We start from the raw sequence: 26,002 nt of genomic DNA, 5'->3' as shown, positions 1-26,002 counted from the left end.
ATGTAAAAGCCTAAATGTAGCCATAAAAAGGTTGGTTGGTTGTTTTTGTTTTACAGCATATCAACCATTTTCAGGTTTAATGCCAAATCCAAAGATTTTGAAAAAAAGTTTTTTTAATAGAATATATTTGTTGTTTTCACGTCGGTTTCTATTTAACCCATAGTTGGGACCCTAACAGGTACTACCACTCCGGGTCAGAGTGGACCTGGGAGCAATGGTAATCAAAGGGTGGCTCCACACTCCCCAAAGCCCACAAGCTGGGGCCTCACCACTGGATATAGTTTAAGGTCATATCCAGGACCCCCATTGAGGGACTTTTATCCTCTGCAGGGGGGGGCAGTCGGCGTATTCTAATGCTCCACCGACAGGGCCCCATAAAAAGGAGATTGAAGATTCATGATAAAAAATAGCAGGTATTCTTAACAATTGCCTTTTTTATTCTCTTGTCAGTGATGTTTCAGAAATTTTATTTGAAGAGAAACGTTAACATTTTTTTGCTGGTCACCGTTATTGTTCAATGATCACCATTATGACACTTTGTTCTCATTGGCTGAAATTTGACATGTGATCACACGTGTGACCTTGAACACCAAAAATTAACAAAATGCAATTTGTATTCAGACTTTTTTTTTTTTTTACTCGCGTATATCCCTAACAAGGCATATCGCCATTTGGATGGGACCAGGACTAGGAAAGATTAACAAGATGTTTGCTTACATTACATTTAAACTTCTGTATATCAGTACAGTTAGGGAAGAAGGTCGCAGGAAGAGAATTCCAAAGTCTAGCTGTTCAAAGGAAGAAACTATTAGAATAGAAAACTTTCTGGCATTTGGGGACATCAACAGTGAAGGGTGTGATTTTGTTGCTAAGTGGGTTTGTTGGGGATATGTAGATCGAGGGACCACAAGTGCAACGAGTTAGGATGATACTCTATTAATCTAAATCTCATTTGAAGGTTTTTGATAAGGTGCAGAAACGTATCTATAATTTGATTGGTCCACCATTTCTTCTTTGCAACTTCTCTCCACAGACATGATGTTACTAGTCGCAATCTTTTCTACGATATTGGTATATATGTTCTTCAGAATGGTCTAATCTATTTCCTGCTCCCTTTGTTATAACTCGTTTGACTCATTGGTTTGGAGGTCTACATCAATTCATCGGTTTAATACCTCATTGTTACACAGTATATTATTCCAGTAGTTTCTTTTCAAGACCTGCCATCTTGTGGAATTTTTTCTGGTGACCGATTTCCTCTAACCTATATTCAAGACTAAGGTCAATAGGCATCTCCTGTCTTTGTGATAATCATCTTTCTTTCTAGTTAGCTTCTTACATCAAGTAGCTTCATGCACTGCCTGGAACTATTTCCATTATAAAAACAAGCTGAGTATGCGGGGGGGGGGGGCACAAGTAAAAAATTTACTTTCACCATGACTAATGTTTGTGCAAAAACTTTTTTAAATCCAATGCGTGGTTATTGGAAAAAGTGTGAACAGACGAATGGGAGCGAATTATCCCTCCTTTGTTGGGGGGACCAAAAATTTAAAAAGGTAGTTTTTGTAAGCTGAAGTTTAATTTTTTAAAATTTTCAATTCACTAATTGACCCTACTAATTTCATACCTTCTGCTTGAAGCATAGTGTGACCTTATCACAGATGGCCTGCAATCCAGGATTTCTATGGTCGTTGTTATATTCAATAAATCCTATTGTTAAATACTTTAATGTAATGTCCAGCATTGCAAACTCACTAATTCTGTCCATTTATCAACAATGGAGAAAACTTTTACCATCTGTGACAATCGTTTAAAGCAAAAACATTTTTTTTACAGCCTTCACCCGTGACCATCGTCATAAATACGTTCTAAAAAAATAAATAAAAATAAAAAAGGCGCGTTTTTTTGTTTTTTTTTAAATATCTCAATATTTCATTGGCCTTTTGGCCAAGATCAAAGTGTAGTATCTGTTCTTCAGATGCTGCACTTCCATTTCTTGTTCTCTTTCGGTGAAGGAGCAGTCCTTCACGACTGAGACAATTTTTTTTATTTTTGTACCTTTTCTCCATGTTAAAAAACGACCCTGGTGTCTAACTCTGTCCCGTGGGGAGGCATGGTAAATAGGTACTCTGCTATATTTAGATGGAGTAAAATCCTTTCTTTTATCGCATTAATCCACTGGTAAATTATTTCCTTTTTTTTGGGGGGGGGGAATGAAAACACAGTAACTTTTGGTCCATTTTCGTAGTTACCTCGGCATTTTGGAACTATACATCTCGACGGCATGTTTAAATTTATTTAACCCTCCAAAACTTTAAACCAACTTCCGATTTAGTCATGAGACACGTGACCAAATTTCAACAGACCGATGTTCATGCCGTCACCAGACTAAATTATAGTCGTCGCTAGACTATCATATTACGGTAGTCACGCTTCACCCCACTCCCTTCACAGAGAAATTTTATTAAACGACATTTTAGAGTTGATAGTATAAATCAAAATTGGTGAGGCAATGTTCTTTTTTATTAGGGGAGGAGGGGGGTAATAAAAAGGGTTAGGGTTAACTAAATGTCCAACACCTGTAAACATGTAACATAGATATAATACAGATTATGAATAAAAAATTTTTTTAAATATATGAAACTAGCTTACCAGTGGCCCGGCATTGCCTGGGAAATTAAAATTAGTTAAGAAATTCCATGCCCAAACCTTCAACTATTGAATATTATTGCTATAACTAGCAGAGCATATACACTGACATTGCTTAGCGGAAAGATGGCGCAAAGCCAGAATAGGTCTGCTGAATAAAGTCCACTACCTCCAAAAACAAATGAAACTATAATTATGTAGTGCATTATCGTAGACTGAGCTAATATTGCTTTGTTTTCTGATGTGGTAATCGAGGTCCCCACCAATACAAAGCAATGTTAAAAAGGGTGTTAATTTATGTGTAAGAGAATGTGCTTCCGTCCTTATATAATGGAAAAGTAAAAACTGAAGTTGTCCATAAACATAGCAGGAAACCTAAACCTTCATATTGCGAATCTTTTGTGTGGTCTCTTCCCTATTAGTTAAATATTGCAGCAAGTCGCACCACAAACATGCAATACAGTAAACATGCGCTTTTTTTTTTTTTTTAATCAAAATCTATTACATGATTAGATAGTTTCAATCCTAGATAATATCTAAAAATTTCAGGCTTAAGTATAAGGGATCTTAAAAAACTTGAATTTCAAGGAATCCTTAATTGATATCTGATGATTTTGGGATAAAATTTGTAATTTGGTGTGTGTGTGTGTGTGTGTGTGTATATATATATAATCTTCATATTGAAAATTTATTCAAATTTAAAAAAAAAAAAAAAAAAAACTTATAAAAAGGAAGGTATACAAAATTTTAATAATTTTGACAAGGAATACAAGTAAAACACGAAAAACCTTATTCCATGGAGTTTCGAAGGATGCAGTTCTTTGAATGAGAGGGATGAGGTTTACAAAATATACAATAAATTTTGCAGGTTATTGCATCTCAGAAAACATTAACTATCATATTTGCATAAAAAAGTCATTTAACAGTTTGAGACAGTTTGTAAGGATTCAAGGGGATTGAGGAAGAAAAAAAAAAAAAGGAGAAAAAGTATATAATAAAAATCCAATGGGAAAGATGGTAAAATCCAGAACAGGAAAAATCCGAAATAGGTCTGTTGAAAATGCATTGGTAATCCATGAGAAAACGGAAATTATATATATATATATATATATATATATATATATATATATATATATATATATGTTTGTTTGGTTGGTTTTAGCGATATGTTTTGAAATGAATTTAATTATTTACGAAAGTGCATTTTTACCTAGGTAAAAATGCACTTTCGTAACTAATTGAATTCATTTCAAAACATATCGCTAAAACCAAAACAAACATCTAAGTAAACCGTGATATATCCAGACGGTCGTGCAAGATGGGTCAGTGGGAAGGGGTTTAGGCTCATTACCGTGGGGTCCCGATTTCGAATCTCACTAGATTCAGCCACTTTGATGAGTCGTAGAAGACGAAATACATGTCGGTGAATAATTATATTTTAAAAATAATATATATACCGCTCCCCATGTGGGAGTACCAAATTGGTTAAAAGAGAAAATTATTCCCAACTCGCATTTAGGTAAAAATGCACTTTTGTAAATAATTGAATTCATTTCAAAGCATATCGCTAAAACCAAAACAAACATCTATATATATCCATATATATATTATATATATATTATGGGCATGGCTCAGAGGCCAATAACTGAAGTTGGAGAGTTGTAGGTTTTGTTTTCGATTCCAGCTGATGGTACCGAAGTCATACATACATATTTTTACTTTTAATCTCACTGCTATATATTAGGTTCAATGAAATAATTGATAGAGAATTTTCCGTATAAAAATAAATGCATAATCTGCATGAATTAAAATATCATATATAAGCATATCTTACGACTGGACAACGTCAAGCAGCTTGTTATTATATCATAAAAAATTTCTATTAGATTAAGATTTATGTAGAGCTCAATAGTGTATGATTAGAGCTCTTAATTTAACATTATGTATAGCTTCATTATTCAACAAAATATTGCACATTTCTTTCAAAAACTTATTTATAAGCAATCGTCTCTGGCCACTTCAAGAGCATATATTTTCATGATGTATAAAATATCACTGATATTTACGGAAATTGTCAGCCTACAAAAATTCCAGTCATGCTGACAAAATTGAAATGCAGCCAACATTATACATAATATAACATAAACCGTTGTATGCAGCCAAAGTTTTTGTTTTTAATTTTGAGTGAAAAGCAAATATATTTCTACTTGTATATAAAAGGAGCTTTGAATGTGGGAGTTCGTTTCCTATGAACTCCAAAACGGCTGCACCGATTTTTTTGATTTTTTATTTATTTATTTTTTTTTTTTTTTACACAAATGTACTTTATGCGTTTGGCAGTGTCCTTAGATAGGCTTTGTATGGGAATACTTTTGATAAGAATCAAAAATCAATTATGGAAAAAAATAAAATTAAAAAGAAGTCAGATTTTGACCAATGTTAACGCCCTTACACAGCCTACCATCACGAATGCATTTCAGAAGCTAATACACTGCATAAACAGAAGGGCCTGGCATATAAAATCAACAGTACGTTCTTTGATAAGACAGGAGTGCGTTTGAAATTCATGTTTCTGCTTAAAGCACAGTTGCACCAGAACATTCGACTTTTGGATTTTAAGCTTTAATTAAAGCTATCATATAAAAATAATTTTATAAAATTAACAGTAGGTTCTCTACAGTGCAATGTAAATATATATATATATATATATATATATATATATATATTGTTTGTTCTTTCCTTAGTTTGTAGATTACACTTTGAACAAACAAATACAATTTTCAAAGGCCAAACTGTAACAAAACAAGCCGAGCATGCATGGTCCCCCTCCATGAGTGAAAAATTTACTTTGACCATGACTAATGTTTCTGCAAAATTTTTTTTATAAATCTGAGGCGTGGTTATTGAGAAAAGTGCAAACAAAGAACCGAACGAACAGGAGTGAATTACTAGGTCCAATTCCTCTTTTGTCAAGGGACCGAAAAAGGCCAAATACGCAAAATTTGGATTTAAAAGACCAATCTGGCAACCCTGGACAAGAATATGAGTAACCTCCCTTTGATGTATTTTCATTTTCAAATATTATATGATCATTGTTGTAATGGTGTTAGAAAGGAACTTTTAGTAATTTCGACGTGCAGCGGCTCTTCAAAACAAAAGTCAGCAAAACGTCACATAAGAAAAAGGGAACAGTTGAAACAGAGCCTCCCCACCCACCCACCCCAAAAATTTTAAAAAACCCCAAAACATTGTCTGCCAAGAAGTGCTGGACTAAAGGAGTAAATATAAGATTGCCACTTATGTGATTTTATTATTTATATTGAACTATGTAGCACAATATTACTTTGTGAGTATATTTTAGTATTTATTAATTTATCGCATTTAGGTCAGTTCTATATTTAAAATACAATGCGCACTTTAAAATGTTAATAAACGGCCAACGATGGAATACTATTGCCACATCTGGACAGGAGCTGCTAGAAGCAGTTTATCCTTCCTTGACAGAGTTCAAAATAGACTTTGTAGCTTAGTGTGTGTGTGTGGGGGGGGGCTTTTCTCTTCCCTGCAATCTCTTTCCCACAGAAGAGATGTTGTGAGCCTGTCTCTGCTTTATTGTTATTTTTATGGCAATTGCTCGTCTGAGCTTCAATCCTTCCCCTCTCCAAATTTTCACAAAAAACACTCATCTAGCCAAACCCACTATCAATAATTTCCCAAACTCTTTATCTGTGCATAAACCTTAATGTAGATTCCGTGAACAAAGCTTCTTGGCCTTCGGGATCAAAGTGTAGTATCTGTTCCGGAGATACTGCAAGCAAAGACCATATGTGGGAGCAATCCCACATATAAGACCTTGGTCAATGTAGGGGCAACCCTTCATACCAATTGTCACTATCCAGCTCCCCTACTCCACGGGGAGTTGGTCCCCATTTCCCCTTCACTCCTCACATTAAAAATCGGCCTTGTGCCTAATTTGCTCGGTGGGGGAGCAAATAAATACTTCAAAGTGTAGTATCTGTTCTGCAGATGCTACACTTAAGATAATTTGTACCAGTCAATGGAGGGGGGAAACCCTCTATACTGGGACAATTATTATTTTTGGTAACCAGAGTGTGCCCCCTTTTTGCCTATTTTTAGGGGAGCTGGTTTTTACCCCACATTAAAAACGGCCTTGTGCCGAATTTGCTTTGGTGGGGAAGCAGATAAATACAACAAAGCTTCTTTCTTAGAACTGCACGCCTGTAGAACTTTCTTCCGATTGTTTGCTTTCCAGCTGACTACAATCTAGCTGTCTTCAAGTCCAACGTAAACAAGTTCTTGATGAGCCTTTCCCCTTAAGTAATCCAATTTACAAAATTCCCACTACTTACGTTTACTACGCTATAATCACATTGACTAATGTATACCCATTAACCCTTATCCTCGAGTGGCTTCTGGGCCTTGATAAGTAGTGATTCCTGTGTAAAAAAAAAAAAAAACCTAATATTTACTATGTGTTTGTTTTTCTTTCCAAATCCCTAATTTTTTGTGCGATCCAACATCAGTTTTATCAAAACATTAGTTGGTTAAATATATTTCTCATTCTGTGCCATCTCCACAGGTCCTGCTTGTATTTACCTAATTTTATGATAAACGCATTGTCATTCGGATGAGTCAGGGACGCACTCAACTGACAGCTTACCACCCAAACAGGTATGGACAGGTTTCAGTAGTATCTATTCTGTGATCATGATACTCCCAGGGATTACTTTCAATTTTGGGGATAAGAGATAGATTGGCAAAAATGTTTCCTCTGATCGCATATTTTTGCGAGTATTTTATTTACCTTAGATACGAGATCAAGTGTGGTTTTAAAGTAGAATGCTCTGATCTAATAAAAAATGCACGAGCAGCCCTATATAGTATTTCCCCGCAGGACGATTAGCAGTAAACTAACCTCTTCCCAAAGACAACGCAAATGTGGAAGCGTGAACCTCCCAGGACTGTACAGGATTATACACCTCAGCTTGACAGCAACATCCTCCCATGAATTACCTTTTCCTTTGATAGGAGGGGTTAGTCATATACAAGCAAATATTATGCTTTCCCAGGTTGTATATTTTTTTGGTAGTATAATCTATGATAAAAGTAGTCAGATAACATTCAGATGAATCAGAAATGCATTCGACCGCCATCCACCCACCCAAGCAGGATGGGATAGGTTTTTCAGGTAAGACAAGTTTTATAGCGGTGTTCATTTCCCATCTCTTTTCAAGTATATTAACATGTAACGTTGTTGCAGCAGTTAACAGCTACTATGATACTGTACAAAATTTCCCCAAATCTATATCTGTGCCTAAATCCAAATGCAGATTCCATGAACAAAGTTTCTTTCCCAGAACTACCCACCTGTGGAATACTGTTCCGCTGGCTTGTTTCCCAGTTGAATACAACAGTATAGTCTTCAAATCCAATGTAAACAAGTTTTTTATCGAGCCGTCCCCATAAATCAAATTCTACCCAATTTTACACCATTAACGATTACTACACTACCACCTTACATTCATTAACCCTTATCCTCGAGGAGTCTTCGAGCCTTCATAACAACTCTTTTCCGGTTATACTAATCCAGTAATACTGGTAAAAGTTTTTATGTTTTATTTCTTCAAATATTTATTCGTGGGGTTTGGTTTAGTTGTTTTGTAGAAGAATCTTTTGGCTTTGCAGAACATGATCAATTTTGGCAAAGGGAAAGGGGAGGGAGGAAACATACCATCAATGTTTGGTACATTTTAGGTCAGGACGCCTGATCTAGTGGCATCAGCCAAAAGGCGACTCCAAGATAAGGATTTATAAGATTGTCAATTTAAAACAAGAGGATTGGAAACGCTGTGCCAGATGTTCAAATTTTGATTGAGTAGGACAACAAGAATTTAACATGGGACCTAAAATCAACCAAATTGTAGTCAGTTGGGAAGCAGCCTTACAATATCGTATTCCACATATGGTGAATATACAACTTTCCACCCTCATTCCTTAGCCTCTGAACCACGTCCATACGCATATACATATTTTCACATGTCATCCCTTTTTTAAAAAATGGAATCACCCGATTTTCAAAGACAAGATTCAAGCAGGCAAGCCCAAACGGTTCACATCGTTTTATAACTATATAGATATAGATTAGTTCAGCAGTTCACACTCGTTGACTGCTTATAGGTTCCAAAACGATTTGACAAAATGGCACCAAAGTTAGCACAAACATTTGGATATGTCCCTATTTACTTAACTCCCCACGAGGTTGGTTTTTGATATAGAGGAAATCCAACTACCCAAGAGCGACACTGAATTGGAACACAAATTAAAAACTGGCTCGGTCTCAAAGAATTTTTCCTTCACTGACCAAGATGCAGTGTAGCATCAGAACAGATACTACACTTTGTTCCGCATTAAATATATGGGGGGGGGTGACAAATGTTAAAATTACCAATATTTTTAGCATTAGTTGCAAACTCAAACTATTGGTCAGAATTGCAACGCACTTAGCATAAATAATGTCGCAGCGAACGTCGAAAACACACACACACAAAAAAAAACCCTCAAAAAGTCCTTTTCTCAAATTGCATTAACAATTTTCCAAAACATGATTACATCAACTCTCAAACAGTCTCTCGAATTGTCATTCACAATTCTCTAAAACACAAATCTTGTACCTATTTACAATGGCTCCCCACGGGACAGAGTTAGACACCAGGGCTGTTTTATTTTTTTTTTTTTTTAACTTTGAGAAAAGGAACAAATAATAAAAATTGTCTCAGTCGTGAAGGATTTCGCCTCGATTGACAGAACAAGAAACTGAAGTGTAGCACCTGAAGAACAGATACTACAATTTCATCTTGGCCCCAAGTTGAACACAAAACGATGCCATCTCAATCGTTTAGCTTTTTTCCTCTCACTGAACACTCAACATGGTCCCAACTAGTTTCATCAAGTTTACCTCCCTTTGGGAGGAAAGTTTCTACTCTTTATTTCAACGAAAATTCGTCCATACAAAAACAATATTCATCCACATAAGTGAAATCTTTTCATCACACACTAATAACAGAATTCTATCTTGTAAGAGGAACGTTCTGGGTTCAATTCCTCATGAAGGCCACATGGCATGTTCTCCACTCTAATTCACTCTTATTTTTGTGGATAAATAACCCTTGGTATATCATGATGGATCATAAGTATACTCTAACCCTTATCCCCGAGTGGCTTCTGGGCCTTGATAAGTAGTGAACTCCATGTAAAAAAAAAAAAAAATACTACTGATAATAATAAAGTTGTGCATAAGTTTATTACAAAAAAAAAAAAAAAAAATGCGAGCATGGAAAGTAATATGGTTAAGCTTAAAACATGGAAAAGTAAAGGACTAGTTGTTAAAACTGGAAAAGAAAAGGACAAGATATTCTAGTAAAAAAAAAAAAAAATTTATAACTTAAAACAAGCATAAAATAAAATCTCTAAAAATCCTGTTCTCAAATTGCATTAACAATTTTCCAAAACACGATTACATCAACTCTCAAACAGCCTCTCGAATTGTAATTCACAATTCTCTAAAACACAAATCTTGTTGATCAAAAAAATACTGACACAAAACGATGCCATCTCAATCCTTATCTTTTTCTCTCATTGAACACTGTGGTCCCAACTAGCCTCATCAAGTTAACCTTTTATTTGGGAGGAAAGTATCTATCTTGTAAGAGGAACGTTCTGGGTTCAATTCCTGATGGATGACACATGGCATACCCCTCCCCCATTTACTCTTACTTTTGTAGATAAATAAGCCTTGGTATATCATGATGGATCATAAGTATACTCATGTTACTGATAATTTGCGAATATGTTTATATATTTATAACGTAGAGGATCAAATCCTAAACCAATTAAATCATTATAAATTTTAGATGGTTGGTTGTTTTTTGTTTTACGGCATATCAACCCTTTTCAGGTTATTTAATGCCGAATCCAAAGATTTTGAAGACAAATCTTTTAATAGAATATATTTGTTTTCAAGTCGGTTTCTATTTAACCCATAGTTGGGACCCTAACAGGTACTACCACTCCGGGTCAGAGTGGACCTGGGAGCAATGGCAATTAAAGGGTGGCTCCAAACTCCCCAAAGCCCGCAGGCTGGGGCCTCACCACTGGATATAGCTTAAGGTCATATCCAGGACTATAAATTTTAGAACACAGGGACTAGGTTTAAGGAGTCAAAGTGTAGGCATTTTTTTTTTTCACTGGAAAGTCACCACTTATCAAATTATCAAAGCCTGGAGGCCACACAAGGATAAGGGTTAAGTGCTGAGTAAATGGCAAGACATGATGGGTAATGGTAAAACCTGCGTAGAACTATATTATCTAGGAGGAGGACTCCATCAGAATATATTCACATTAGATTTCAAGATGACCATGTTATAGCCAGCTGAGAAGCAGACATTCGGTATTGTTCCACAGATAGACAGTTCTAGGAAAAAAAACTGTACTCATGGAATTTCCGTTTAGTCTTATGAACAAATAGAGAGTGGGGAAAGTTGTTGGCGTTTGTTGTAGCTAGGCAAGTATTCGTTGCAAACGTTAGTTTTAATTTAATTTCATGCAAAAGAGGTAAGAAAAGGTGTTAAAATCCTTCATGAAATTTTAGAATATTTCTATTTTTTTGTGAAATTTTAACAATAGCTATAAGACATTCGTTAATTAATATTCCCAAAAGTATTTTAAGAGTTTTACGGAGGCATAATATGGGTAGAACTATGTGAAAATCTAAATATTTCAGATTTACATTAAATCGAATTAATAGTCATTAGACACCAACTAAACAAGATTGGCTGAATTTTAATTTTTTTCTTAAGACTCCTTTAACTTAAGCATTCAATTTTAAACTCTTTCTAGAATCAAAATCATAGTAAGAGATTCTAATTAAAAGTAGAAAAAGGATTCTAGACATAAGATTTAGTATCAATCTTTATAAAGGACATAAAATTGGTGCAAAACTTCTGATTGGCTGTTATTCCATGAGTGGGATAATTTATAAGGAAAATTCTTGAATTGAGCAAAATATTTACACAACTATTGAAGGACTTTATGTTGATCATGATAATTTTATTATACACTAGCAGTTCAACTATGTACTGTTCATAACTTTATGCGCATATATATACAAGTTAGAAAAGCATTTCATCCAAGGCATGAAAATTGTTAAACAAAATGTTTTTACTATAGGCTTTAAAAATAAAGGTACAAGATTCAATTTGAAATTTATTTATCGTCAAAATGTACTTTTATAAATTTTACAAGGTAAGGTATAAAAATTTAATACCTTACTTTGTAAAATGTATAAAAGTGCACTTTGAAGATAAATAAATTTCAAATTGAATCTTGTACCTTTATTTTTAAAGCCTATAGTAAAAACATTTCATTTAACAATTTTCATGCCTTGGATGAAATGCTTTTCTAACTTATATCGTATCTTTTTAAGATTATATGTTATTTAATTTATTAATTTGGATTTAAAAAAAGATGAATGTGCTTTTGTATGTATTTATAAAAACTCTCCGCCTCTCTATTTCAGATTGTGTTTCTCCTCACACCACACCTCATTTTTGCAACCCCCTCTTTGTATTATTACAGGTCTGAATATTCTGTTTCAGTTCATAATTCTCCTCACACCAAAACTCTTTTTTTGCAACTCCCTATTTGTCATACATGTCTGAATGAGAAAATCTGAATTTTTTTAACAAAAACTTTAAAATAACTTTTTTAGATTAAATTTTTTTAAACTTCTTTCAGAATAGAAAATCTTTAAAATTTAATAAGTAACATATTTCATATAGGTTTCATTAAAAATATTCGGTAGATAACAAGAAAAATAGAGATGAAAATTTCAAAAGGAGTGTATAACTGATTATGCTCAATAGTAGTCCTCGCTAGCGAAAGACTTTGTTATTGTTATTCTATTATTATTATTTAAAACATTTTGTGTCCTGCACTTTCGTGCGAGGACTAATAAGAAGTTTGACTTATGCCCAAGTAACATCTGAAATTTCAAGTGTTTAGACCCAAAATTGGTGGAAACGTTTGGTAGAGTCTGCAAAGGACAACTCTTTCAACTTTGACCTCTTGGCAGCCAAATTTTCACTCCAAAACTGATTAAAAATCTTGCTGCATATCTGAATACCCTTTATGTAAAATTTCAAATGTTTAGACCCAAAATTGCCTAAACAGTTTGCTAGAGACCACAAAGGTTATATCTTTAGCTTTGACCACTTGGCAGCAGCCAAATTTTGGGCCAAAAACCGATTAAAAAGCTTCCCCTATATCTGAATACACTTTATGTAAAATTCCAAATGTTTAGATTAAAAATTGGCTGAGTAATTTGGTAAAGACTGCAGAGGTCAAATTTTTTTTAAACTTTGATCCTAATTTTGACCCCTTTACATTTGTTTTAGGTTCAAATCAAATTAAAAAGTTTGATCCATGTCCAACATGTAACCTACATCTTAAATTTCAAGTTTTTAGACCCAAAATTGGCAGAGGAGTTTGGTAGAGTTTTCAAAGGTCAAATCGTTGAACTTTGACTCCTTGACAGCGAAATTTCTGGCTGAAAACCAATTAAAAGGATTTTCCCAAATCTCAAGTTTGTAGACTGAAAATTGACAGAGTAGTTTGGTAGGGAAATGTACACAGACACACACACAATTTCGTTTATATATATAGATTTCGCAAATATAATTTTTATAAATATTATTTATCCAGACATGTTGCATGTTCACTAACACTCTTCAGTGTGGCTTATATAACTGTACCTTACGATTTCGGTTGGATGATTTGAACCCTGGACTCATAACTCCAATCAAACATTCTTAACAACTCGACTACCGCGGCAGTCATATTCATGTGATAGAAATAAACTCCATATTTTATTTACAAATAAATTTTCGAAAGTGTCCAATCTGCCAAAGGAAGGAATTCTAATTTTTTTTTATATATATATTTTTTTTATTTATTTCTGTCAGTATTCGACTTAGCAATACATATAATAATTATTAAAGTTCCATCTATCACTTGTTAACTTAATCCAGTGTTGTTCAGGAGTATACATTATATATATATATATATATATATATATATATATATATATACTTTAATGTTGTTTTTTTTGCATGTTGGTTGTCGGCATATGAACACTTTTCAGGTTATTTAATGCCGAATTTAGTGATTTTGAAGAAAAACTTTTTAATAGAATATATTTTTTTTTTCAAGTCAGTTTCTATTCAACCCATAGTTGGGACCCTAATAGGTACTACCACTCTGGGTCAGAGTGGACCTGGGAGCAATGGCAATTAAGGGGTGGCTCCACACTCCCCCAAAGCCCGCAAACTAGGGCCTCACCATTGGATATAGTTTAAGGTCATATCCAAGACCACAAATATTTATGATTCACAGAAATGTTTCATGCTCACTAACAACCATCAGTGTGGCTTATATAATTGTGTCACCAGTCAAGTTTAACTGAATCCGAATCTAACATTTTTAACCATTCGGCTACTGTGACAGTTTTAAATGTAAGAGAAATGAATCCTATATTTTATTTGTTTATATTGTAAGTCTCAGAAAATGTTTGATTTGTCAAGGAGAGATAACTTTGCATTAGCAGAGCTCGTATTTACTTGCCTCCCTGTGAGGGTAGAGGGAGACACAAGGTCAGTTTTTAATGTGGGGAAAATCCAGCTCCCAAAAAGGAGCATTCTGGATAGGAATAAAAATAAAATTTGAGTCAGTCTAGAAGGACCTCTCCCCCACCAACCGAGGACAGAAAAAGTGAAGTGCAGTATCTGAACAGATACTACACTTTGTTCTTAGCCAAAAGGCCAAGGTTAGCTAAGCATATGATCAACTAGAATTACTGCCAAAGAAATGGACAAAAAGAATTTATCTTCGTTGGTCTGTGCAGGAGTTAAGGTGGAACCAAGAGAGCACAGATATTGATGTCTAATCTGACTTATGGTCGGAGCGACAAAAGACGGATCCTAATTTTCTTTGTCCGTTTTGCTTTTTACCCACCACACATGCGCACAGTGTCATTTAAACTTTAAATCCAATTACTTTGTTCGTACCTACATAAACAAGCTATCACCATCTGGTTGCTTTGAGCTGGGTTCCTTATATTCAAACTATCAGAAATTAATATTTTAATGGAAATCGCTCCAGACAAGGCGTGAAGCCATTTGATGTAAGGAGCTAATAAGAACGAAATACAATTACCGCACAAACAAGAGATGCCTTTCAGATTTAGTCTTGAAAAGGCTAAGGCTGTAAGTAAGAGGAAAACTGTCAGCAGGAAAAGAATTCCACGTACTTGCAGGGCCTAACAACTGAATTTTTTTAGGACTGACAGAGTTAATTAATACAAGAAAATAAACATTAGGAAAATTAAAAAAAAAAACAAAGATCAATGCTTTTTTTTCTTCTAAATGTATTGAATGGATAAACAGCAACCCAGAAAGTGTTTTCCCTGATTGTGGATCAATTGATTTTTTTTTTTTTCGGCAGACTGCAGAAACAAGAGCCATTTAATAATGTAGGCCAATAAACAATTTACCAAAATAGACTAGTTGCAACATATGGTTGTGAATGTACACATGACTGAAGAAATATAATGGAAGCGACATTGTAAACATATTAAAAAAAAATTAAGTCAAAAAAATCATCCGCCCATTTTTTTTTCTTTTATATTTATTCTGACAATTATTCTATATCACAGCAATAGAAAATCTAATTTGGTTATCGATATGAACAAACTCAAGTGTCTATGTATACTTGTTAAGTTATATTAAAAAAAAAATCACTGTTGAATCGTGCAGTTTACAACTTTTGTTGTGTAATTTACCATTTTCAGAGAAATACTCTAATGTAGTCAGAAATGGTTTTATTGGCTTCCTTTAATTATGGAAACATAGGAATAGACACCAAATTCATGTTTCTAGGTCGAATAGTTTCCAAGATATTGACGTTATTAGATTTGGTTGGCAGCCATCTTGTAAAATGGTGAAAATGTATAAAAACTGAATGTGATCGTTGTCCACTGACTAAAATTGTCACTTAGGGTCTAAGTTTCAACCTGGTACCAGAAAAAAAAAAATTTCAACTGATTGACACCTCAGCACCACCCTCTCCATTAGAATGAAGGAATTATTAAAACTAGTATTGGGACGATTAATTGGAAAAAATTTAGGCTAATTTCCAATTCCAAAACGATTCTTATTTCCTATGAAACTGAAATTTCTATGAAACTAGGTACTGATGATAAACTGATACACATTTATTTACTAGACTTTTTGCCCATTAAAAACGGGCAAAAGTTATAACCTGTTGACCAAGAATGGGTGCTTCATGCCAAATTGATGGATAAATTTGTGTTCATTTTTGCATTAATACTAATCCCTATTGATCCATGAATATGCATCAAACAGATACCAAAATACCTTAGTTCATTGCACCTTATAAAGGTCTGTACAAAATTTCAGCAAAATCAGTCCAGTAGTTTCTGAGAAAAATGGAATGAACAGACTAAGAGAAATACAATATAAATTTTAAACAAGCATAAATCTATAATTTATAGGTTATAAGAACTTTGTTAAAATGGCACAGAAAACAACATGGCCCAGTAAAAATAGCACAGGTAAAAATGACACGAGTATAAATAAGAAAAAAATGGCACTTTCAGACATGATAGATGGCTCCTATCGCTCTTGGGATTTGTACACAACTGGCCAATTAGTAGATGGTCTGCAAAAAAATACGGCTTTCATTAAACGGAAATGGAATCAGGTCTTTTCTAGGGCGACAATTTTATCGTTCCACTCTATACATATCTAGATTTAAAAGTACAAGGGGATTTTCTGATAAATACTCCCACCCTTCCCTAATAAAGAAAAATGAAACTTTCTTTTGACAATAAGGCGATTTTAGAATCGGAATCGGTAATTGTTTCAGAATCTGGAAGAATATTGGAACCATCACTAATTGAAATGCAGTATTACAAAAATAAGCTATCGTTTATCACATCCTTAATATCTATCTTCAAGGATTTATGTACGAGTTAAGGTGAAACTAAGAGAACACAGATATTGATGACCAATCTGTTTTGTGATTGGAGGGAAAAAAAAAATCTTTTTTTTCTTTTTCCCACCCATACCACCACACATGCGCACCAAGTGTCATTCAAACTTTAAATCCAATTGTTTTATTCATACTTATTTATGCCAGCTATCACCATCTGGTTGGTTAGAGCTTACTTACTTATATGTGAACTATCAAAAATCATAAGAAAATAATTTTCTTTGTGAAGCCACTTGATGTAAAAGTTAAAGAAAAATCCGATTATCGAAAAGACAGGAAATCCCTACTGGCTTTTGAAAAAAAGACTAAGGCTATAGGAGTAACACAGTCAGCATGACGTGTTCCATAAGCCCACAGTTCCACTGGAATAGGAATCTGTAGCGTCGATGTTTACATATCAACGTACTAAATCAAAATGCATAAACGAGTCTGTACACATACCGCTTGCGCATACATTATCCTAAATAAAAACATTTTATATTTTGGACCAATCAGAAAATTATCTGAATTTACTTGGAAAATGTCTTTCTGAAAGCTAACCAAATTCTTAAAAAGCCAGATTTTATTTCAATAAACCAGTGGAGCCCAGTTGACCGGTGTCGTAAGGGTGCCTCACTGTGGGCGTTCGTCTTTACCACATTTCCTTCCACTCACACGAGTGCACACACACACATTATCGTCTGTCAATCTGTATTATACTTTATTCGTTGAAATATTACAATCTTTTTCACTGAACTTCAATTATAATGCGAAAACAAAAGAACATTAACTCTTATAAAGAACTTTCAATGAATAATTTATTTAATTGAGCAGAGAAGTTTTGAATACAATTTTCCTGACCCCTGAAACTCACGGTTCTTAATTAATCGATCCAAACTCCCTTTAATGTCTCAGCGAATGATGTTTTTTTTTTTATGAATGTTTTTACAAGAATTCTAAAAATATTCATCAATATTCTATGTTTTCATATTGCTGTAAACCTTCCATTTTTAATTTTTATATAAGTTTTCACTAAGAAATATGACATTCCTAGTCTTTTTGAAAAAAGTTACATTTTCGTTTCAACCTAATCAACCTACATAATAACATGCTAATTCCTGCCAGTCATGAGATCCGAACCCAGCCATGAAGCCACCCTTTGCTCCATTTGCCGAGCCTCTACCTCAAGGCCACCAGACAATTACCACGGGAATGAAGGGACTAGAGAACTATTGGGGCGTGTATATTTGTCATTTTAGAGTGTTCGCACAGCACAAGCAGAAGTCATGAACATTTGCATTAGATGCTAGTTAATTGCCTTAGTTATAATTCCGCAGACAGTGCACATCCTTAAGTATTCTTAAAGGGGGCTTAAACAATTTGTGAAATATTCCAGTTCTTTTCTTCATCTTCCTATATCTTGAAATATTTTTACCCTTGAAATAATTTTATTTTTAATTTAAAAGAAAAATATCCCTTCCTCCTCCGTTCATATCATCTTTATAGTTCATTGCACTGGTATGGTTGGTTGAACTTTCCATCTCACATTTTTTTTTTTTTTTTGTTTTGTTTAGTTTTTTTTAGAATAGCAATCATTTTAATACAATTTAATGCTGAATCGAGATTTGCCCTAAATTTTTTCTTCTGCTATTTCACCCCAAATAAAGCACAGTGCCTCTTGGACATCAGGGGCTACTATTTGGGACCAAATATATAGGGATATTACGTAGGGAGTTGAGCAGCAAGATGTCTGTTTACATTGCACTTGAACTTTTTCCAAAACGCAGAGAAAGTGCTAGAAAATATTCGAGAAAATGGTCGACATTTATTTTCAAAACAGCAATTGTATAGAGTGGGCGCAATAAGTATTCAATAAAAAGCAAAAAGTTAATTTATTTTTATTACACGAAAAATAAATAAATAAAATAAAGTGTTATTCTAATGTATTTTTGTATGATTTTTGATGCGAGATTTGTATTTATCATACAAAAATACATTAGAATAGCACTTTGTTATTGTTTTTGTGTAATAAAAATAAATTAACATTTTCTTTGTATCAGATACTTATTTCATCCACTGTATAATAACCATCATCTGCATATGTAAACAAATGTCTTAAATAATCATTGCATTAAACATCTGAACAATTCTGCTATACATAAATATAATTAAGCTTTATTTAATAAAAGCAGTTTCGTTTGAACAAAACGAATGAGAAGAATTGATTTGTCGAAACTGGTGTGTGCATCTATTTTATACTTGGTGTGCTTCCAAGGATGCAATTTCAAACAAACCCCTATGTCAAGATCAAGCATTCAAACTAGGCAGTATCGTTCATAAGCAACATAAATTGGAACAAAAACAGATACTGCAAAATCTGCTGCAAAGAAGCTGGGCTCTCTTTACCGGTCTAGAAAAATTCTCACCCCTACCAGTATTCTATACCTCCATAAAGCCACCATTTGTATGGTTCCAGATTTTGTTGTCAAAATCATGCCTCGGTACTGCACATACACACACTGTGGTCCAAACTCACAGCTCCAAAAATCACTCCTCTTCTAAAAAAGAGGCATTTTTTTTTCATCCAAGTTTGTACCATATTACTTGCATCCGAGTAAGGAGTATTATTTGGAATCTTCAGATGACTATTTTCATCTAGAGTCATTTTCACAACGTTTCTGTTGATGTAAACCTCCGACCTTCTTCAGGTGTATCTTGTCGAACTCTGGAATGTTTCTGTTGAACTCAGAAATTTGGACGGAAGGTCAAACAGAACCCTTTATTTACTTCACGAGGGTAACATGCTCTTCTTCTCTTTATTTACTTTAGTGAGATAAAGGGTTTCGTTTGAAATTCTGTCCAAATTCCCGAGTGCGGCAAGATACACCTGAAGAAGGTCAGAGGTTACATCGATTGAAACATTGTGAAAATGACACTCAAGATGAGAACAGTAGTCCGATTATTCCAAATGATACGAATAACCAATTCTCATCTAAAAAAATTCAGAAACATAGGAGATTTAACACTATTTAGCAAGATACAGCAGCATATAACGAAGCACAAACGCCATTTTGCCCCCCCCCCCACCTTTGTAACCAGACCTTACATGCTACACAAACTCATTCAGAAATTTGAAGTGTCGCTTCCACACTTGCTTCCACTTGCGAAAAAATATTTTACCACAATACATCCATGCATAAAATATTGATGGCACATCTGAGCTGGTGTACCAGTCACTGTTTTTTTTTCCCTGATATGCAAAAAATTAAATGTAATATTAACAACAACATAAAAGACATTAATAACTGTCTCCATTTAACACCAGGAGAGATCGACTATCACTGGCATTCGTTGTTACAGCTCGACAATGAAGAAAAGATGTCTAACAACCCACTGAAGAAGGTTGAAATCGACTGAGATATTTGATCTTATATATCTTTTTTTATGGAAATCGCTCCAGACAAGGTGTGAAACTACTTGATGTAAGGAGCTATAAAAAACGAAAGAAGATTATCACAGAAACAGGAGATAGTGACCTTTGTTTTGAAAAGAAGGGCATAGGTAGGAGGAAAACAGTCAGTAGGTAAAAAAGTTGTACAAGCCTGCAGTTCTTGGAAAGAAGCTACTGGAATAAGAAGCTATATCAAAACAATGAATTGATGGAGATCACTAGAATGACGAGTCAAACGAGATTTATATTTTTTTCCATTTATTGAAAAATATATAAATCTCTTCATATGGAATTTGATTTTAAAAATGATTTAAGTTTTCAAATATTTATGACTGGGTAATTAGTTTAGGTTGGTTGGTTGTTTTTGTTTTATGGCATATCAACCTTTTTTAGGTTATTTAATGCCGAATCCAGTTATTTTCAAGTAAATTTTTTTTTAAAAGTGTATATTTTTTTTTATTTCCAGTCGGTTTCTATTCAACCCATAGTTCGGACCCTAACAGGTACTACCACTCTGGGTCAGAGTAGACCTGGGAGCAATGGCAATTAAAGGGTGGCTCCACACCCCCAAAGCCCGCAAAGCTGGGTCCTCACCATTGGATATAGTTTAAGATCATATCAAGGACCAATAAGTTTAGGAGTGAATCCTATACATAGAACATGTAAACCAATATGCGTACATACCATATTTTTTTTTTTTTTTTTTTTTTTTTACACAGTGGTCACCACTTATCAAGGCCCGAAAGCCACTCAGGGATAAGGGTTATTGCAAGTACATTATGTTAGTGTGGAGATTTGATGAAGTGTTTACTTAAGGGGGCGGTTCATTAGGAATTTGTTAACGTTAGACTTGAACACATCCAAGTTGTAGTCAGGTGGGAAGAAGGCAGACGGAACAGAGTTCCACAGGCGTGCACTTCTAAGAAAGAAGCTTTGTTCATGGAATCCACGTTTTGATTTAGGCACAGATAAAGAATGGGGGAAATTTTTCACAGTGGATTCGGCTAGACGGGTGTTTTTCGTGAAAGATTGGCGAGGGGGGACCAAAGATTGGAGTTCAGACGAGCACCTGCCATGGAAATAACGATAAAACAAAGATAGGCTCGCAACGTCTCTTCTGTGGGAGAGAGGTTGCAGGGTAGAGAAAAGGGCATCCCCCACTAAGCCACAAAGTCTATTTTGTACTCTATCAAGACAGGATAGGCTGTTTTTAGCAGCTCCTGCCCAGATATGGCAGCAGTATTCCATCCTTGGACGTACTTGGCTTTTATATAGATAGAGAATTGCATCAGTAGTGAGATATCTTTTGGAGCGGTAGACGGATCCCACCATCTTTTCAGCGACCTTGGCAACAGACTTGATGTACATGTTCCATTTCAGATCAGGAATAAAGGTCAAACCCAGAAGCTTGTCAAAACACGGGGCCTCTCCCAGATGAGAGCCATCCATCCCAATTGATGCCAGATGGGGATCAGAGCGTTGATGATGTAAGTTTCGTTTTAGATGCATTAAAGGTAACCAGCCACGTCTTCCCCCACTGAACCATGCGCTCTAGATCCGAGGAGAGAGAATCAGAGAGAACTTTGTCATTTACAGCCTTTGATGTGTTTCCGTAGATGGTCATGGCATCAGCATAGATGTCAACGAATGATTTAAGTATGTGTTTAGGGAGGTCACTGATGTAGATCAGGAAGAGAGTTGGGCCCAGGATTGACCCCTGAGGGACTCCAGCATTAATACTGCAGGTCTCTGATTTTTGTTCATCGACCACTACTCTTATGAGCCTATCAGAGAGAAATGATTTAATGATTGAGAAAACATTTCCAGTTATACCGTAGCTGGAAATCTTGTGAAGTAGACCCTTATGCCATACCTTGTCGAAGGCTTTTGATATGTCAAGAGCAATTGCCCTAGAAAGGAAGCCTTTGTCAAGAGATTCACTAATCCTGTGAGATATAACCATATATATTATACATGCATACATACATACACGTGCTGATACATAGAATTTATCGCAGATTTCAGGAAAATCAATCAAAAGTTGCAGAGTTATAAAGTTGTCAAAATTTGTGGATTCGAAAAGTATAGGGTTCGACTGACTCCTGGAATTCCTAAATACAGTGGAACCTCTAGATACGAAGTTAATTGGTTTCGGCTTGGCTTTCATATGCTGAAACTTTCATATTCTGCAAGGCGTTTTTACACGGAAATCGTCTAATCCATTCCAAGTCCTATGAAAACACTCCATTTTATAATAAGGGTAAAACCAGAATGAAATAACAGCCAAATAATACCTAACCTGACTGTCCGATGAAGTAGACATCAGAACATAATGCAAGAATAATTTTTTTTTAAATTTAATACGAAAATGTGGAACTTGACTTTTCGAGTGAGGCAACGTCCGAAATTTACGCAACACTTACAATTAATTATTTTTTAATTTTCAGATTCTAATTTTCATCACTTATCCCTTTTATTTTTTATTTTTGTTTATTTTATTTTTGTTTATTTTAGTTTTGTTTATTTTAGTTTTGTTTATTTTAGTTTTGCTTATTTTAGTTTTGCTTATTTTAGTTTTGCTTATTTTAGTTTTTGCTTATTTTAGTTTTTGTTTATTTTAGTTTTTGTTTATTTTAGTTTTTGTTTATTTTAGTTTTTGTTTATTTTAGTTTTTGTTTATTTTAGTTTTTGTTTATTTTAGTTTTTGTTTATTTTAGTTTTTGTTTATTTTAGTTTTTGTTTATTTTAGTTTTTGTTTATTTTAGTTTTGCTTATTTTAGTTTTGCTTATTTTAGTTTTGCTTATTTTAGTTTTGTTTATTTTAGTTTTGTTTATTTTAGTTTTGTTTATTTTAGTTTTGCTTATTTTAGTTTTGTTTATTTTAGTTTTTGTTTATTTTAGTTTTTGTTTATTTTAGTTTTTGTTTATTTTAGTTTTGCTTATTTTAGTTTTTGTTTATTTTAGTTTTGCTTATTTTAGTTTTTGTTTATTTTAGTTTTTGTTTATTTTAGTTTTTGTTTATTTTAGTTTTTGTTTATTTTAGTTTTTGTTTATTTTAGTTTTTGTTTATTTTAGTTTTTGTTTATTTTAGTTTTGTTTATTTTAGTTTTGTTTATTTTAGTTTTTGTTTATTTTAGTTTTTGTTTATTTTAGTTTTTGTTTATTTTAGTTTTGCTTATTTTAGTTTTTGTTTATTTTAGTTTTTGTTTATTTTAGTTTTTGTTTTAGTTTTTGTTTATTTTAGTTTTGTTTATTTTAGTTTTGTTTATTTTAGTTTTGTTTATTTTAGTTTTGTTTATTTTAGTTTTGTTTATTTTAGTTTTTGTTTATTTTAGTTTTTGTTTATTTTAGTTTTTGTTTATTTTAGTTTTGTTTATTTTAGTTTTTGTTTATTTTAGTTTTTGTTTATTTTAGTTTTTGTTTATTTTAGTTTTGTTTATTTTAGTTTTTGTTTATTTTAGTTTTGTTTATTTTAGTTTTGTTCACTGATCTTCACCTTGGCTTACTGATGACCTCTTTGAGAAGAAACAATCCAAGGAAGTTTATTTCTGCTTACTGTTAAATGTGTTCCTTGAGTCACTGGCCCTGTCGGTGGGACATTAGAATACGCCGACTGCCCCCCTGCAGAGGGTAAAAATCCCTCAATGGGGGTCCTGGATATGACCTTAAACTATATCCAGTGGTGAGGCCCCAGCTTGTGGGCTTTGGGGAGTGTGGAGCCACCCTTTAATTACCATTGCTCCCAGGTCCACTCTGACCCGGAGTGGTAGTACCTGTTAGGGTCCCAACTATGGGTTAAATAGAAACCGACTTGAAAACAGCAAATATATTCTATTAAAAAAATTTTTTCTTCAAAATCTTTGGATTCGGCATTAAATAACCCGAAAAGGGTTGATATGCCGTAATACAAAAACAACCAACCAACCTTGAGTCACGCTAGAAAAGCGGGATCTTTCTATCACTTAAATCGTATCTTGAAAATTTTTTCGTATGCAGAAAGAAGAGAAAATTTCACATCACGTTTTGTAAACTGAAAATTCCATAAACAGAATCTTTCCTATCTAGAGGTCCCACTGTATCCGACTTCTACAGCTTATTTTTAAGTCTTAATATCCACAGATTATTGTTGATTTTTCAGAGAAAGATAACTTTCTTTTGTGTCATTCAATTGAACATGTTTACACAACTTCCGGCGATTTGTTTTTAATCGTTTTAACGTCTGTTTTATTCACTGCTCCTCGTCTTTCCATCAGTTTTATTTTTCTTTCTAAAAAGCTTGTTACCAAAAAGCCTTAGTCATAAAATTATCTAAATAACAAACTGTAGTAAGTGCCAGATTTCAAATAAAAAAAAGGCAAATAGCTCAAGATTCACTCTTTTTGTTGCTTCCAGAAGCAAGTAAGTTTTCACATGTAGGTGTTAACTCAAAGCATTTTCGATTAATGAAAATCGTTCCTAGCCCCGAAAGTAACAAGTCTACGTCAAAATAACAAGTCGATGCAAACTCAGAAACTCTTATCAAATAAACAGCTAGAGAAACTGCATTGAAAAGGGCCTCATGAACACGTTCTCTATTCCGTACGTTCTTTAGCGGAGGGGTGGGAGAGACAGGGGGAAACAACTTCATGACTCATGACAGCCTTGTTCTCGCGCACACATTCTTACAAATTAGCAACATTTAAGCCAACAGAAACGAATTGTTACTCACATTTACACACGTATTAGGAACAAGGGAAATCAATGCACAATGCCACGCTGCCAAATACTCGCATACATATATTATTCACTCCAACTGGTAGAGCCACTTGAAAGAGACGTCAAACGATACACTAAGCCTCCAGCTTAAGCATATTACCAGCTCCGGTCAAAAAAAAAAAAAAAACATATCCCTTTTTCGGGACATTGAATGTTATTTAGAAACCCATTTTTAACACAGAAGAGACGGGCTTTTAACGATTCTGTAATCTCACCTCACAATTTAATGAACAAAAGGTACTGTAAAAATTGCATTTAATTTGAAAATTCTAAAAAAAAATAAAAATAAAATAAAATAAAAAATTTGAAAAAAAAAAAAAAAAAAAAAAAAAAACACGGCCCATATCTACAATAAGTACGTAATTTTTTGTATTATCAATGTTTAAACTAAATTGCGCATCTTTCTCTATAGATTTTTTTATCATTATTAGGATACCCACGCAGAGATCTAAATATTTATAAAATCTTAACTAACCATCAAAGAATATAGGACGTAAACAACATATGTCTAGAAATTTGGAACAGTTTCAAATATCAAAGTACAGAAGTTAATGAGCAAAGCTAGCAAAGAGTATTTTTTCAGAAGTTGAGGCTAAAAAGATGGCAACGATAGACTTCCTACCTGTTGCTACATTCCAAACCATCTGATAGAAAAAAAAAAGTGTGGGGTGATGTAGTGAAGAAGGTACTAAAGCACCAAACTTTAGAATTGATATCAACGAGAAGGTTATATAATATCTATTGCTGCTGTATTGGTCCGTTCCTGAAAGTTATTTAACCGAGGTACAACCGTAACAATTCTGTAAACTCAACTATACAAGTGTCATAAAGTAGGAGCTAAACTTCAACTGATTATTTGATAGAAAAAAAAATTGACCGCATTTAAACCGAGAAAAAGAAAGTTTGAAATTCACTTTTTTTTTTTTCGTATTATGACAATTTTTTGACACAACATTTAAATATAACAGAAATCAAGAAAGCTGTTTTTAAAAGTGAAGTGAAAGGTTTTATATTCGACTAGCG

The 26,002-nt window shown here is 33.9% G+C and overlaps 2 protein-coding genes across 10 annotated transcripts in view; one reads left to right on the top strand and one right to left on the bottom strand.

The window, feature by feature from the left end:
• LOC145246154 (uncharacterized) overlaps window positions 1–26,002 on the top strand; it is a 325,300-nt gene that overhangs the window by 247,021 nt on the left and 52,277 nt on the right. Inside the window, exon 1 of one of the 2 annotated variants that reach the window (XM_080108022.1) lies at window positions 7,790–7,858. The exons of the other annotated variant lie outside the window; for it this stretch is intronic. The gene's annotated coding sequence lies outside the window, so the exon portion shown is untranslated. Of the gene's footprint in view, window positions 1–7,789; window positions 7,859–26,002 lie in introns of those variants that run through there. 2 annotated transcript variants of the gene reach the window in all.
• Window positions 1–26,002, bottom strand: part of LOC145246149 (uncharacterized) — a 634,197-nt gene that overhangs the window by 558,726 nt on the left and 49,469 nt on the right. The gene's annotated exons all lie outside the window — the stretch shown is intronic.

Source organism: Euprymna scolopes, chromosome 23 (genome assembly GCF_053919585.1).
Source record: "Euprymna scolopes isolate OS-2025 chromosome 23, ASM5391958v1, whole genome shotgun sequence".
Lineage (NCBI taxonomy): Eukaryota > Metazoa > Mollusca > Cephalopoda > Sepiida > Sepiolidae > Euprymna > Euprymna scolopes.
The sequence above is the reverse complement of the archived record's forward strand: the minus strand, read 5'-3'. Positions and strand labels throughout refer to the sequence as shown.